Here is a 16,932-nt window from a genome sequence, read left to right as displayed (position 1 = left end):
TGTCTATAATTTCAAGATATGTGTACTTATGTGTTTATATATATAAAAATTGAAAGAAAAAATAAATCAGTGTATTGGTTATCTCTGGGTGAAGGGACTATGAGCTATTTAAAACATTTTCCTTAATAAACTCTACTGTATCTTTCTAATTTTCTCAAGTAAAAATGATCAAAAAGATAAAATAATTATATATCTGTATTCTTTCTTAGCTATGAACTACGTTCTTCGTGTCAGGGAAATTGGGCCAGTAGGTGATGTGTGCTGGGTAACGGCAAGGCTTTAGGCCAGGATCTGTGTCACCAGAGAGTCCCCTCCATTCTCTGAGCATGCTTGATTGGGGTCATCTCATTGCCACATGTGTCCACGTGCCGCCAGAAGCCCATGAACCGTTTGTGTCAAATGTGAGAGTCGCCCCAGGGAAGCAGAGAGCCCTCACAGCCCGCCCACAATGCCAGCTGTGCAGGATCCTTGTCTCCACTTTACAGGTTAGAACCGGAGACTTGGGGAGCCTGGGCATCTCTGCAGGGCCACACGGTCAGGAGCAGCAGAACCGGGGCTCAAGCCCAGGTCCTCGGACCTCCAGCCCCAGCGTGCCTCATGCCATGCCACCTCTGGCAGTCAGCAGAAGGTGCTCTGGGACGCACACCTTCAGTACCTGGTGGGGATTTACGGCTCAGAGAGAATAAAAGCTTAGAGGGTTTTGTGATTCGCTCAAGGTCACACAGCAAGGAGCAGAGCTGGAAGTACAACGGTGATGCTTCACACCAGAATATAGAAAGATGCTCAGCAAAGAGCGGGGATATGGGAGAAAGGGCAAAGGAAAGCAAAGCAATGTGAAGAAAGGAAAGAGACTACCAGTGCTTCCCCAAACAAGGAACATAGACCAGTGAGAGAGAGTGCGAGCGCGAGTGTGTGTGTGTGTGTGTGTGTGTGTGTGTGTGTGTGTGTGTTGTGTTAGGGGTGAGTGGGAATGGTGTTGCTGGCCCTGGGGGGCCAGGAGGTGAGAATGAGAGTTAGGGAGTGGGGCAGAGGGAAGGAAAAAAAGAAACAGATGGGAAACAGTTCATGAAAGCCAAAAACCTCAAGTCAGACAAATGTTTATTTTATATAGTGTTGATAACAGGGGAAAAAATGCTTACGGAAACTCACAACTAGCACAGGCTAGCGCCAGCTCTTCAGACCCCAGTGGAAAGAGCTAGAAAGTGCCTCCCCACAGCAGGCCAGGCCCAAACGTGGGTGCTGAAGGCCTGCCAGGATAGCCTACCTGAGGAGCCTGCTGCAGCAGAAAGTGCCCTGAAATTAGAGCCCAGGGCTAGAGGCCATAGCAAGTTAGAGCCGGCAGGCTGGTCCGCTTCTCAGAGCCCCGGGGTCCTTGTCTGTGAAATGGACATGGTCCTTCCTGCTCTGTCCACCTGTCGAAGCTGTTGGGAGGACTTCATTTCTGGCCCACGTGGAATAACAGGCACTGGATCTAGCCTCCTGTCTGAAGAAAAAATAGAACATAAGAACCATGGTTTTCAAGATGGTGGGCATCAGGAAGCAAAGTGCTGTGATCTACGAGAGATGGGAGACAAGTGAGGTGAGCCCTATGATTGTCCCCGGTTACCTGCCTGGAGTGAATCCCAGGCTGCAGCACAGGGAGGGGGGCCCAAGGAGCCTGGTGAACTCCCTGATCGGCGGGGATGGAGCCGAGGGTGCAGGGAGACTGCAGTTGACAGAGCTGCACCAGGTCCCCCTCCAGTACTGGCAGAGTTCTCATCAGCATCTGCATGTGAGGCAATTACCTGGGGAGGTGAGGGGGAACAGCCAGAGGGTTGTCGGGAATAGAGCATGGAGCTTACACAGGGATGACTATAGTTTCTGTTCCCACCAGCCAGCCTGGAAAACTTACAGCTCAGAAGGCATTGAGTTTACTACTCTAATGTCCCATCCGTATTCAGATATTTCTGCTAAGTCTCCGTATTCAAATATTTCTGCTAAGTCCAGAAAATATGTCCTTGTTTTCAGTCACTTTGTTTGACTCCTGTCCAGACTCAAGCCTCTCTTTGTATTTGGTTTTCATGGCTCTAAACAGAGCAGCTTCTCTGCCCCCTTCTCCCACCCCCTTATCTCTCCTGCTTTTGGCTTGATGAAGAATAGAATGTCCCACATTCAGGATTTGGTTGCCTTCTTTCTTGTGGTGGCAGAACTGGTTCCTCTCTCCTTGGTATCTGTTACACTAGAGGCTGGATCTAAAGGCTTCTCCAGATTCAGGTTCATTTCTTTTGCCAAGAACGCTTCACGGGTGGTGCTTGCTTTCTTATTTTCAAGGTAGTAACGCTCTGTAGTGATTTCCCAACCGGCTCATATCAGGATTGGTTGCTCACTTCAGCTGCTGATAAAGCAGTGCTCTGGCATGCTAACTACCCAGAGTTTTGCTTCTTTTCATCCCATACAAGAAAGCATGTTAGGATGCATGTAGGTTAGAATGGTGTTCGTCTATGAACAACCTTGAATCCACTCATTAAAAAAAAATCTTTCCAGGGCTTCCCTGGAGGCGCAGTGGTTGGGAATCTGCCTGCCGATGCAGGGGACACGGGTTCGTGCCCCGGTCCGGGAGGATCCCACATGCCCCGGAGCGGCTGGGCCCGTGAGCCATGGCCACCGAATCTGCGAGTCCAGAGCCTGTGCTCCGCAACGGGAGAGGCCACAACAGTGAGAGGCCCGCGTACCGCAAAAAAAAAACTTTCCAAACCTTGATCCTTTTTTCAACCTTAGCAGGCATAACAAATGATGGTGAAGCATGGCATGTCACAACCTTGAACCATTGAATTACCTGGTCCAAAAGGATTAAATGTGAGTTTCAAGGCTTTCACCTACGGGACCTACAAAGTAGGGTGACCAGTTGTCTCAGTTTGCCTGGGACTCAGGGTTTTCAGTACTAAAGTTGGGAACGTTCTGGGCAAACTGAGTCAAACTAGCCACCCTACGACAATGTGCAGACTTGTCAGGTAACCGGGATTGTGAATAAGCCCCTGCGTGCGTCAGAACTGCCAGGGCATTAGCTTGGCTCCTGTCTGACCCCTTCTTACACCAGCTGAGAAACTGGTGGTTGTCTGGGCTTTCCAGTGATAGGGAGCACAGTCTTTTCCTTGAGCTGGCACATTTCATTGGTAAGTTTGACTGTTAGAAAATTGGGCCTACCTGTAAATCCCGTGAACCACTTGTCAGTTGGAATTTTACCCTGCAGAGCCAAGCATATGATATTGATCAGCTAATCAGACCACTGAAGTCTGACCATGTACCCTCCAAGCAACCTCTCAGGTCGTTGCTGGTCATGACTTCATGTCCTCTCACCCTCCTTTCCCACCTGTGACCTCAGGACATAGTCCAGGTGCTGGTAGAGGAGGGTCATTGGCTCCAGAACAGAAGCTTCACTTGAGGTATGAGAGACTCCTGTGCAGAGGAGATGGGCCTGCTCCCTCTTGCCTTCCAGAATCCAGGTCCTCAAGCATTTCCCCTCCCTGCCTCCAAGCCCTAGTGCAATGTGACCCCCATGCAGGGGAGAAATGTGCTATCAAAAGGGAGACCTTGTGTGTCTTCACACCCTCTCGAGTGGCTGGTAGGGGAAGGGAGTGCCCAGCTCCATCCATTAAGGACGAGCCAGCTATTCTAACCCACTTGAGAGGGTTTAAAAGTAGAGCCAAGAGTTTAACTTCAAGATGCGCTTTACCTCCCGAAATCAGATCATCTCATTTTCAGCACAGTTGTTGAACAGACGTTCTCGTGGGGTTAATGCTGCAGCTTTCCCAGAAGCTCCGTGTGTGGGATGGAGGTCAGGATTTTATAGGCTCAGAGGCATTTCCATCGCCAGCTGGGTGACTGTCCTGGAGACTAGCTGGCTCCATGTAAGGTGTCTCTCCTGTCTGATCCCTGCTCAATGCCACCCTCTCTGTCTTCATTTCCTCTCTCCAGGATTCCCAGAAGAGCCCTTTAAATGTCCCTTGCTTCTAATCCTTCCCTAGGAAGCCTCTCCTTCCCTAAATGCCTATTTCATACTAATTGCCCACCCCCTCCCAATCCAGTTCCCCAGGCTGTTCCTCAAGGGCCTCTCTTTGGCCCCAAAGGTCTGACCAAACTCCCTCTCTCCAGGGCCTCCACCTTCCTTCTTCTGAGACTAGTGAGAGATTCTATCTGTTCCCACCTTGGTGTTGAATAAATACCTCTTTCTAGGTCACCCTCCTGCAGGAAGCCTTCCTTGGTTATCTTTATCCTCTTCATGGACTTCTCCTTTCTCTGGCCTTCAGTGTCACACAAACCCATGGACCAGTTTCTCTTCCCCAGAAGACGTTTCTTTTCTCCCTGGCCAATTTGTAAGCCCCTGGAGGAGTGAGGCCAAAATGTCTGTGTCAGAGACAGTGAGTGCTCACCAAAGATCCCATGTCATCCCTTACATTTCCAGCCTCCCTGGCTGGAAAGTGGGGCCATGTGACTAGTTCTAGACTGTGAGCAGAGGTGACATGTGTCACTTCCTGGCGGAGGCAGTTAAGAGCTGGCAGGAGTCCTCCATCCCTTTCTTCCCCTTCTGCAGCAACCACAGATGCTGTGTGATCCAGGTGGCACAGCTACATGATGACAGATCCTCTGTCAGCCTGGTTCCCTGCATGACTGCATGGATCAGAGCTTCCTACTGCCCTGCAGTAGACATGTAATATGATCAAGAAACAGACTTTATCCTGTTAAGTCTCTGAGATTTGGGGATTTTTCTGATGCAGCAGCTAGCATTGTTTAACATTAATACTACATCTCCTTTGTTGTTCCTCCTCCCAACCATCTTCACGTCCCTCTTCCTGGAAGCTCTGAGCACAGATGTCACCTAGTATAGATTCAGTCAGTGAGGGTTTTTAGTCTAAATGATGAATTTCATGGGATGGTAACTGAGACATGGAACTCATAAAAGGAACAACTTAAGAGGATGTTCTCTGCAGCACCATGCCCAGTAAAAACCACACTTGAACTTAGCCTCCTGGAAAGGCCACCATCCACTGACCTCACCGACCAAAGTCTGGAAGCTTGTAGCATGCTGACCTAGATGTAAAACCAGAGGTGGGATCCCCATAGCTGTATGACTTTGGAATAATCACATGTCCTCTCAAAGCCTTGAGTTAATCACCCACAAAATGACCAAATTATGTCTGCTCCAGGGACCTGGAACTCCCCAGTTCTGCCCTTCTAGGAAGACCAGCATGTTCCCCAGAAGACGGGGGCTTCTGGGGCCAAATGCTACTGTGGCTGTGTAGGTGTGATACCCAGCTTCCCCGAGCTCCTGGGTATTAGATGTAAAGAAGGTAAAATTGTGGTGTAGCAGGGAGAGGCCCTTCTTGGGGCCATGAAGCTTCAGACTGTGGCCTGCCATATGTCTGGTCACTGCCTTTTCTGGGACTGGAGGACATGCTGGAAAGGTGGGGCAGGACCCCTGAAGGGAGAATATACAAGCAATCCCTACCTTCACAATGATATTGGTTAGAAATTTCCATTTGACTGTAAGCCTTTTGGGGGCATGGCTGTAACTTTTTCACAATCTCATCCCAGTGTCCTATTCAGGGCCTGACCCAGAGGAAGTATTGGAAGGGTACTTGGCTTCCCCTGGGGGTGGTGAGTGTCCTGTTGGTGGTTGTGTAAGCTGAGGCTGGTTGGTCACTAGGCAGGGATGCAGGGGAGGGTGTTCTGAACTCTGAGAAGGGCAGATGAGATAACCAAGAAGATTTGTCCTGGGCTGAGATTCCCCTGGGGGCTCCTGGGTGAGGCTGCATGGGGCACTGGGGAAACCAGATTTCCAGGCTGTGGGCTCAGGGAAGGCCCTGATGAGGTGCGGTTCCCTCTTGCTTCCACGTTGAGGTGGGATGCCTGCAGCACATATTCTTAACATATGTTAACCTTGGCACTCTGCTCCTGCCAAGAAGCTGTCACAGAGGTATTTAGCAGAGGAAACAGTGTAGGAAGCGTTCCCGTTGTACTTTGGGGCACTGTGCAACTAATGGGGCATGTACAATGAGGGGCTGCTGGGCGGGGGTGACCCTGCCAAAGCCTGTTTGGTCCCGCACAAGAGGAGCGGGCATTAACGATGCCTGGCAGCCAACGCGCAGGCCCCTCAGCTGTCACAGTGAAGTACAGGTGACGTGGGCTGAGCACCTACTATGTGCCAGGAGCTGGCCTTGGGCCTCACACATCTGCCACCCCACTTCACCCTCACAACACCCCCACCAGGCAGGCACCATCTATCCAGTTTGCAGATGAAGAAGCTGCCTCTGGATCAGCCTGACTGTAAGGAAATCTACCTCTAATAAAACTCTAAGGAACCCGCATTATGATTTCCTTGGTACCCTGAATCCAATGAACCCATCTGGGAAGTGCATGTGACATTAGCTGATGCTACTTGTCTGATCTTTGGGGTCATGTGGGAATCGTAAGTTAGCCTAAATGAGGATGATTTTATTTGACAGAGGTCTTGGGAAAAGCCATCGACACTTGTCATTGGGATCAGGCTATGTGGTTTTCATCTCTGGAAGCATGTGCGTTTTATGGCCTTTTATTCTCCTCAATCCCAAATACAACATATACGTGTAACACAGCACACACACGCATACACCTACGTGGGGACACATATTCGTACTTGTACATCTGAAATACACAGTCACGATGCTGCTCACACAATGACACGCCCACATACACCTGCTGGTGTACTCACACGCACACATGTGTACCCATAGGACTTGATTTCATGCACACAGCCCACATCAAATTGCCTTCCCACACACACGTTCCCGCTCGTGGACACGCTCACCCGCGTACACATCAGGCATAGACGGAGAACTCACATTTGCACGTGCTGCTTCTCTGAGCAAAGAAATCTTATCCTTTAAAGGAGTGGATGAGGAAAGTGAGCCAAGAGTTCTCAGCTGCTTTCCGCCCTTCCCGCAGCTCTCAGAGACAATGGGTAGTTGTACGCAGGGACACAAAAGAAAAAGGGCAGGTGGGAGGGGCCTGAGGGCCTGGTTGGACCTCTCCAGGGATGAACTGGTCCTTGCCTTTACCTCCCTGGATTTCAGTTTCCACGTCGCTCAAGTGAGGAGGAAGCCCTTCCATCCCCTTAATTCGGCCCCTCTAAGTGCAGGCATGTGGTGGCCATTTAGAAAGGCCCAGTTGTCCCTGATGGGCCACAGAGCTTTTCCCTTGCTGACCCAGGTGATGGAATGTGGCAGTCACACCCTCAAGGGGCAGTAAGTAGAGGTCAGATTCTCCTGGCTGCACAGGCCCTTAGCTATTTAGAATTCCCCTTATTTCACAGGTGGGGGAACTGAGGCTGGGAAGGGAAGGCTGGGCGCTTAGCACCATGACGGGCGCTTCCTAGTTGCTCAGTGGACACTTGGTGAAGGACTGTCAGATGCTGCGCTTCCTAGTTGCTCAGTGGACACTTGGTGAAGGACTGTCAGATGCTCCTGTTTTACCACTTTCGAGTCAGCTGTCGAGGCATCTGCGAACTTGGAATGTGAAGGCCTGGATGAGGCAATATGACATTTTGTGCAAGTGACTGTGGGAAATTTGGATGCTGACCTGCTCCTCTGATCCCAGGTGAAGACGGTTGCTCTTCTTCCCTTGTACAGATGCCTCAGCCCGGAAGTGAGAGTTCCTCTTCACCCAGCTCGTCCGGACTCTTCGTGTGCGTGTTGTGCACCCACCCCAGGCACACACACGTGCACACATACTCCCACATACTCTCTTGCACACGCATTCACACTCACACAGGAAACACTCTCCAGTTGATGAGACCTGCAGGGAAAAGAGGTTACAGGGAGGGGCAGTAAGAGTTTTCCAGGCTGAGGGCTTCTGGGGTCCCAAATAGCGTGTCCAGGTTGATCAGTGTTAAAGTGAACTTTGATCCCATGATTCTGGCCAAGCACTGGATTCCACCAATGTGAGCCTGAGCATGGTCTGGTCCTTCCCCTTGCAGAGCTGGAGTCCACTGGAGGGTCGCCACGGGGTCACCGACACTGAGGGCCACAGCTGGGAGGAGGGTGAGGACAGTCCCGTGGGTGCTCTGAGGAGGGAATGATAGACTCCCGAGGGGCTCTGGTGAAGAGAAGGGAATAGTGAAGGGCATATAGAATTTTGCCACATAAAGGAGCGGTGGGCTGGAGCTGTGTGTGTGCGCCGGCCTGAGGGGCAAAGTGTGCAGCATATTCTGGTGGGCAGGTGGTCCCGTGCCACCAGAGCCAGGGATAGGAGGGGCCAGAGAGGCAGTGTGGGGACAGATGGGAAGGGGCTTCAATGTTTGCTGGGGTTGGTGCTGTTTCGTGGGTAGGGGAGTGGGTCCTGTAATTGGTTTATAGATAGAAGGGATGAGAAAGGTGACCTTGGTGGCCATGAGGAGCCCGACTAAGGCGGGGAAGTAGCATCTAACTAAAGGCACCAGAGACTGAAGGAAGAGATCAGAGGTCCCCGCCCTCTGGAGCTTCCAGGCCAGACAGGAGTTTGATGCAGTAGCGGCGGCAGGTGTGTTAGGACGCGGTCACACCAGCAGAGGCTGTGAGAAGTGAGAGGAGGACGGACTGGCAAAGGGTTTCTGAGTCAGGCCCTAGAAGGGGTCACTAAGCGCGAAGTGTCAAGGACAAAGGCGAAGGTTTGGCTGGGGAGGGAGGTGGGCTTGCCATCCCTGAGGTGGGTTGGACAGCGATGTAACATCCCTCCCCAGGCCACCTCAGGAAGGAACCGGCCATTGTTTGTCAGCCGGTGCTGTTGTGGGAGCAGTAGCCCAGAATATTAAAATCGTTCTCAGGTTTATCTCCTCCCCCTCTTTGCTCGTTTGAAATCCTCGCAATTCGGGGGAGAAAGTTACTTTAATCCTCTGGTTCCTATCCGCCTAATTATAGTTTCAATAGACGACGAGCAGGGCTCTAAATGAGATCGGAGGACACGGGAACACATTATGTTGGCGCTAATAATGATCTGTCTTTGTTTTATCATTTCATGTTGTTGCTTCTCGTTTTGGCTGCCTGAATTCTTAATGCCTTCGAGTGTCTCAGGGAGATTGCTTCCTCTTGCTGCCAGGCCGGGACACAGTTGCAGACTTGCATATGAAGATACCCAGCCTGGTGCCTGTAGCTAGCAAGCCAGCCGCCATTTAAATTTCAATCAGCCCTTCTGTTTGTGTGTGAGTTCCTTGGATGGATGGAATTAGCAATTTTGAAAAATTGATTAAAATTGCTGGTTTCACGAAGCCTCAAAACATCAAAATCAATCTTTTTTTTTTTTTTTAGATACACCAAAATTTTTGTTAGACTCACCATGTCTGCAGTTAGATAAACTGCCAAGCCTGCTGGTGGGGTGGTGAGGAACCGGGAGCTGGGCGGGCTGGGGCTCGTCTTGGCTCTAGACCGACTTCTGTGCGACCTTCTTAAGTGTTCGAACCTCTCTGTTTTTTTCCTCCATCTGTGGCATAAATGGGTTTGACTAGATGGGGGATCTCTAGAAGGCTCTTCCAGTCCTGACACTATATAACTATGTGCTCAGAGTCAGGTGAAAAATGAATGGATCTTTGAAGGTAGAATCTGCGTTTAGATGAGGTGAGAATACTAACGACAGATAGCATATGAAAAAATACAGTTATCCCCATTTTCAGTTGTAGAAATGGAGGCTTATGCCCTTCCATGGTGCCATAATTCCCAGTCCACAGACCTTCCCTCCTTTCCGGTGAATAACTCCAGGTAAGGCTGCCCCGACCTGCCCAGCCCAGGGTTCTCCCAGGGCCCTCACTTGTTCTGGAAGAGTCACACGCCACCGCATGGCTCCCTGGCCCGACCAGGGGACTAGGGTGTGGAAGTTGGCAGCAGACATTTAAGGCATTCCTGGGCTTTCTCTTCTCTGAGCTTTGAGCTGATGTCTTGAAGGCTCTGTTCATCAACTTTGCAGCAGTGGTGACTTGGAGAAGTGAAATAGTAATAAAAAATGCAAATGTCTTATTTTCGCGAATTGTGTGAACCGCTCAACAGCCCCGTACCTATGGTCCTGGCTGTAGTCTCAGTACAGATAAAAACCCTCTAAAACCCTCAGGGTTGGAGGAGAAAAAAAACACTCTGTTAGCTGTCATGGGCAGGAGTAAAATTCCTTGATTTCTGGTCCCGCCCTCACTCGCTCCCACTTGCACTCACCTTGGTCGGTAACTAGGCGCTGCTACTCCCTCCACTTCAATCTGAGTAAGAGGAGTGTCACAGCCACTTTCTGTCTGTCCTTTCTGTCTGTCATAGCGCCCCATGGCACAGCTGTCAACAGTGCTTAATCACAAGAACCGCCTAGGACTCTCGTTAAAAAAGTAGGGATGCTCAGTACCTGCTCCAGACTTACTGAAAAGAAGCCCAGCCAGTTCGGGAAGCCCTGTTTCTCTAAACATGCTCTCTGTATGTGGACAACACCTGTGTGTTCTCATCTCCCAATTCACTGGCCAGAGGGTCAGTGTGCAGACACTTGAAATTCTGTTCATAGCCCTATACGTGCTTATTGAACCCCTACTAAAGTTAGTGGGAAAAGATAGAGGAGTTACAGGAAAAGCATGTTTTCTAGACCTAGAAATGAACACCAGCTCCATCACAAATGCTTCGTGACCTTGGGAAGCCACTTACCTCTCTGGCCCTGCGTTCCCTCAATTGTCCCATGAGGACAGTGGTCCCTCTCTCCAGACTGTCTTGAGGAGACATACATGGTATGTATGTGGAACACTTGGTACAATGCCTGGCACAGAAGTAGGTGCTCAACCAGCAGTAGCCTGTTCTTGCCAGAGGAAACCCGCAGCAGCCCTACAGGGACAGTTCCTGGGCTTCTGTGAGTCCCCAAGCAGCTGACCGTTCCCAGAGCGTGTATAATTTCCCCTTCAAGAGACGTGGATGTAGGTGGTAGGCGAGGCTCACTCCCCAGGGAAGTGACTTGCTCCTTTCACCAGCTATTATTGTATTTAAAACAAATTGGGCTTCAGCATAGTATAAACTAGTATGTGTTATGGGCCTTCAGGGAATTCACTAATTATTTAAAGTATAATACCCTCCAGCATCAGGGTTTTGCTTTCCTGTAAAGCACAGTGGTGGGCATACACAGGTCATTCTCGTAGGCAGTGCAGACAACAGGCTGGAAGGAGGCAAGGGACAATGACGGAGAGAATTTGACCTGGCTTTTTTGCGGGTCCTTGTCCATTCAAAACAGTCTTCTTTACCACCTTGGTGAACACCTGGTGCATGACACAGGCGCAGCCACTGAGCTCAGGTATCAGGGGTTCCCAGCGAATGGAGAACTCTTTGACTGTGTAGCAGTCAGCACTCGCTTTTTGTCGGGGAGGGAGAGAAATCCAGCTCAGCCTGGCTTAAGCGGAAGGGGAGGGGATTGACTCACATGCCAGGAGTCAGGCATGACTGGGCCCAGGTTTTGTATGGAATTGTCAGCTCCATCTCTCAGCCTTTGTTCCTCTGTGTCAACTTCATCCTCAGGCTAGCTGTCCCCACAGGGTGGCAGAAATGGCCCCAGCAGCTCCAGGCTCACATCCTGCCTGATAGGCAGTAAACCTCTCTTCCCCAGTGGCAACCAGAGCCTAGTACTGACTCTCCTTGGTTCACCAGGGTCGTTGCTCCTCCCTGAACAAACGCCTGTGGTCTGGGGAGTGGGGGACCCCGACCGTCCAGGCCTGGCTCACTTGCCCACCCCAGGGCCAGGAGTAGAGAGTCAGGGAGGGGTGGTTTCTATAGGAAGGGGGCTCAGAAGCTGAGTGGGCAAAACCAGGACATGTCCAGTCCCACTGGTCAAGCAGCCCAGGCCCAGTGACAGAACTTAGGGTGGCTTCTTATCTTCCCTGACTGCACCCCTGCCCCATCCAAACCCCACATTGTTTAGGCTCTTGGTTTTGACCTATTGAAAACACAGGATGATTAAGACGATTGGAAAACTTGAACATTGTCTTAGTTTGGGGTCCCTAAAAGTGGATGCTGAGACTAGAATCAGGGTGTGAGATGTTTACCTGGGAAGTTACCCCACGAAGCACCGTAAGGGCTGCAGAGTGACACAGGAAAGGGAGGAAAACTAGTGCAGGCTGAGCTAGTGGGTGGGTTCCTTCTGTGGGCCATGGGAATTCTGTTGCATTGGAACCCCCTTAGTGACTGCACACTCAGAAGTGTTCCTGCAAGGGGCAAGGAAGCTTGGCTATCTAATGACCAAGTCCTGTCCCTCCTGGGGTTTAACTGCCTAGCACTCTGAGCCTGCGCCGTTATGGTGAAAAGTCTTGCAGCGCTAGCTTGCCCTCAGATGGACATGGAGGCGCTTGAGCTGGAAGTGTCAGTGTGTAAGGGTGCACCCCACTGCAGCAGCAGCTGCCTTCCAGGGAGGAGGGCCGGGAGAGGTGGGATGGACACCAGCAGAATCTGCTACAAATTGAGACTGGGCATTATTAAGGAATTTAAAAAGATTTTGCTAGGCACCTTAATGACGTTGTAATTAACATAGGAATATGCTCTTATTTTCTAAAGAAATGGGTTATGAAGAATTTAAGTGTGAAAGGTAGCGATATTTGTAATGTAAAATATTTTAGCAAAAAAAAAACGGATGAAGCGAATAGTACAAAATGTTAGCAATTGTTCAATCTAGATGACAGATATATATCTGTGGGTGTTAATTATATTACCTCTACCTTTCGGTACGTTTGAAAATGTTCATAATCAAAAGGAAGACCCAGGGTGATGCTGGGATCTGTTTGTATTTGGTGACTGGGTGGTGGCTACTTCTTTCTGTCCCTGGCTGGAGCTCTGGCCTTGCCTCCAAATTGTGTGTGACTTTGCAAAACTGTCAGGGCCTCAGTTTCTCTGCTTGTAAATGAAGGACAGGCTTGTTTCAGATTTCTGAGATCTGCTACACTCAGAGGCTCTGTGGGTCAGTGAACAGTTTCTGAAGTGCAGTGGAAATTCTAGAATATCAATAGAAAGAGCTTTGGAACTCCCAGTCTGCTCTCCCCACCCCGGAGCCTTAGGTTAGGGCCTGTTGGGCCACTTCTGAGCTGTTCTAAGACTCAGCCTCTGACTTGGAAAATGATCCCAGTTAAGTGTTCAACTGCCGTTTTTTTTCCCCCCAGGGCTGACATTGGACTGCTGGGCCTCAGCATGATTGAAACCTGGCGAGAAGGGCCAGTTCAGGAAGGAAAGCAAGGTCCTGGGCCTCATGCAAAGAAAAGTGTCCTGCAAGTGAATGCATATATTCCTGCTATATGGTGAGTTTTTACCATAAATGATGTTGAATTGTGTCAAATGAGTTAAAAAAATTTTATTTTGAGATAATCATATGATTTCACAGATATTGGAATATTAAACTAACTTTTTGTTCCTAGGATAAACCCCTATGAGTCATGGTATATTATCCTTTTTATATATCATTGAACGCAGTTTGCTCATATTTTAAAAGTATTTTTGTCTCATGAAGAGTATTGGTCTGTAGTTTTCTATTTTAATAATATTTTTTTTTTCTGGTTTTGGCATCAAGATAAGTTGGCTTCATAAAATGAGTTGTAAAGGGTTTTCTCTTTCTCTGTTTTCTGAAAGTGTCTGACAGATTTGGTATTTTTTTTCCAATTTAAAAATTTCTAATTTTTAACAATAGAGTCTACAAGTGAAACTATTGGAACTGATACTTTCTTTGAAGGAAAATTATAACTACAAATTCAGTTTACTTTGTAGATATAGGATTATTCAGTCCTTCTGTTTCTTCTTGAGTGAGTTCTGATAGTTTGTACCCTTCAGGGAATTTGTGCATTTTTCTCGAAGCTCTTGAATTTATGGTGTAAAATTGTTTATACTGTTTATCTTTACCATACCTCTTATCATTATGTAATGTTCCTTTTTATTCCTTCTTATGAAGTCTATTTTACTTGATATCAGTGTAGTCAATAGAACTTCCTTTGTAAAAACTAAAACAATTATTTTGTTATTATTTTGTTAAGCTATATTGACAATATAACTTTTTTTTTGCTGCTACTTTAAACAAATTTAAGTATAATTTACCTATGTTAGTTCCAGGTGTACAACACAGTGATTTGGTATTTATGTACGTTACAAAATGGTCATCATGATAAGCATAGTTACCACCTGTCACCACACAAAGTTATTACAGTATTACTGACTATATACCCCATGCTGAATAGAACTTTCTTATAATTAGTGTTTGGATGGTATATTTTATTCCATCCTTTATTTTTAATCTATCTGCGTCTGTGTATTTGAAGTGTATATCTTGTAGACAGCATGTATTTTGGTCTTGATTTTTATCTAGTCTATCAATCTTGGGCCTTTGAATTGGAATGGTCATTGGTAGATTGGGTTCAAATATATCATCTTGATATTTATTTTCTATTTTTCCCATCTGTTCCTTGTTTCACTTTTCCCCTGCCTTATTGTGTATGAGTTCAGTACTTTTTACAATTCCATTCTATCTTCTCTGTAAGTTTAGTTGCTGTACCTCTTCGTTTTACGTTTTCAGTGATTGCTCTAGTGTTTGTAATATACGTTTAACTTACCAAGTCTACTTTCCATTAATATTATACCAATTTACGTTTGATGTGAGATCTTACGACAGTATAATTCCTCTTCCCTTCATGTCCTTTGTGCCAGTGTTGTTATATATTTTACTTATACATACATTATAAACCCCACAGTATACTGTTATTTTTATATTAAGTAGTCAGCTACCTTTAAAATAATGAGAAATGAGAAAACATGTACATTTTTATCTACCCACATATTTAGAATTTCCAGGACTCTTCATTTGCTTGTGTAGACCTGATTTCCATCTGATATTTTCCTTTAGCCAGAAGAACTTTAGTTAATAATTCTTATAATGCAGGTCTGCTAGTGGTAATGAATTCTGTTTTTTTTTAATCTGAAAATTCTTTATTTTGCCTTGACTTTTGAAGAATTCTGTCACTTGATATAGAATTCTGGGTTGATAGTCATTTTTCCTTCTTCTTTATACATTTTAAAAAATATTTATGTATTTATTTATGGCTGCATTGGGTCTTCGTTGCTGTGCACGGGTTTTCTCTAGTTGCGTTGAGCGGGGGCTACTCTTCGATGCAGTGCACAGGCTTCTCATTGCGGTGGCTTCTCTTGTTGCGGAGCACGGGCTCTAGGCACGTGGGCTTCAGTAGTTGTGGCATGCGGTCTCAGTAGTTGTGGCTCATGGGCTCTAGAGCGCAGGCTCAGTAGTGGTGGTGCACGGGCTTAGTTGCTCCGCGGCATGTGGAATCTTCCCAGACCAGGGCTTGAACCCGTGTCCCCTGCATTGGCAGGCGGATTCTCACCCACTGAACCACCAGGGTAGTTCCCTTGCTCTTTATACATTAGAGATATCATTCCATTGTCTTCTGGCTTGCATAGTTTCACTTGAGTAGTCTTTATAATTTTTAGTTATGTTTCCCTGTAAGCAATGAGTATTTTTTCTCTGAAGATTTTCTCTTTAACATTGGTTTTCTTAAATTTGATTATGATATGCCTTGATGTGATTTTCTTTGTATTTATCCTGCCTTGGGGTTTGTTGAAGTTTTTGGATGTGTCAATTTATATTTTTAATGAAATTTAGAAAACTTTCAGCTATTACTTCTTCAAATAATTTTTGTGTGCTTTTTCTTTGGGGACTCTAAATTACACCTTTGGTAGACAACTTAATACTGGAATGTGACCCACTCCAAATATTCTGACTTAATTGGTCAAAGTAGGAGTGTTAGTATTTAAAAAATTTTCCCAGTTAGTTCTAATGTGCACGCAGGGTTGAAAGCCACTGACCTCATCCAACCTTCCCAAGTTAGAGCTGAGGCCACTGAAGCGAAGCATGGTTAGAAGCAAATGTAGGTGAGATCACAGTCTGTTGCAAAGCCCACCTAAAACAGAGTACAGGATATGTGTAATACCTTATATCCTCCCGGGAGACTGTCTCTTGGCATCCAGGTATTTGCAATTGTGTCAGGAGGTCTGCAGTACATTTGAATTCACTCCCAACTTAGTAGCTAAGGCCAACCCATTAGCTATGCAAAACTATGGATTTCTGCAGTCCCCAAATCATTTAAATCAGCCTATTACCACTATAGTGCCCACATATAGACCTGGTATGAGTCATTGATTGGTTTTGGTCAAGTTGATGAGAATTCTGCTATTTAACAGACTTCAGCACTCTGGAGAACCCCAGGGCATATTCTGCCAGTGTTCCTATCAACTCCATTTCCAGGTTTACATCAGCAAAGATGTTCTCAGCTTGGTTTCCGTCATTCTATGCATTAAAAAAATAGTGCTTTCACTGAACCAGCAGGAGGCAAATATTATCTAGATTTTGATACTGAGTGGCATTCTGAGATTTATTGATTCATGTTCAAAATTTCAGGGATTCTATATAGGATTCTTCGGTGAGATCCTTAGGTGAGAATTTTTTCTTTCCCTTTTTCCCTCCTTCTCTTCCCTTCCTCTCCCCTCCTTTCCCCCTTTTTTCTCTTTCTCTCTCCGCTTCCCTCTCTTTCTTCTTTCTCTTTTTAAATTAACCCTAGGTTGGTCACACCTGGAGTGGTGAGACGCCTCTGCCTGGGGACCACTTGCAAGTTAGTAGAGAACTGGATTATTCCAGCGCTCCTTTCCTGCCTTGACAGTTTTTCTAATTCCATAACGCCCCTAGATGATTCTTGGCTGATACCCAGTTTCAGATTTTAGGCTGATAATAGCAGGCAGATGACTCCCCTCTCTGCCCCTCTCTCCACAGCACACTCCTAGCTTTTGCTTGGGCTTTGACTCACTGTTTGGCTTAGACAAACCCACTCATCAAGCTGGCATTTTACAGGTGGCTGAAGACAGATGCAGAGAGTGAAAACAAAAAGTGATGGTTAACACTTATGAA

General features: G+C 47.3%; 1 long non-coding RNA gene across 1 annotated transcript in view; it reads left to right on the top strand.

Moving 5' to 3' along the window:
• LOC132439427 (uncharacterized) overlaps nt 1-16,932 on the top strand; it is a 361,344-nt gene that overhangs the window by 241,696 nt on the left and 102,716 nt on the right. Inside the window, exon 3 of the long non-coding RNA XR_009522352.1 lies at nt 13,139-13,273. This is a non-coding gene — a long non-coding RNA (uncharacterized lncRNA). The remainder of the gene's footprint in view (nt 1-13,138; nt 13,274-16,932) is intronic.

Source organism: Delphinus delphis, chromosome 16, assembly GCF_949987515.2.
Source record: "Delphinus delphis chromosome 16, mDelDel1.2, whole genome shotgun sequence".
Taxonomy (NCBI): Eukaryota; Metazoa; Chordata; class Mammalia; order Artiodactyla; family Delphinidae; genus Delphinus; species Delphinus delphis.
The sequence above is the reverse complement of the archived record's forward strand: the minus strand, read 5'-3'. Positions and strand labels throughout refer to the sequence as shown.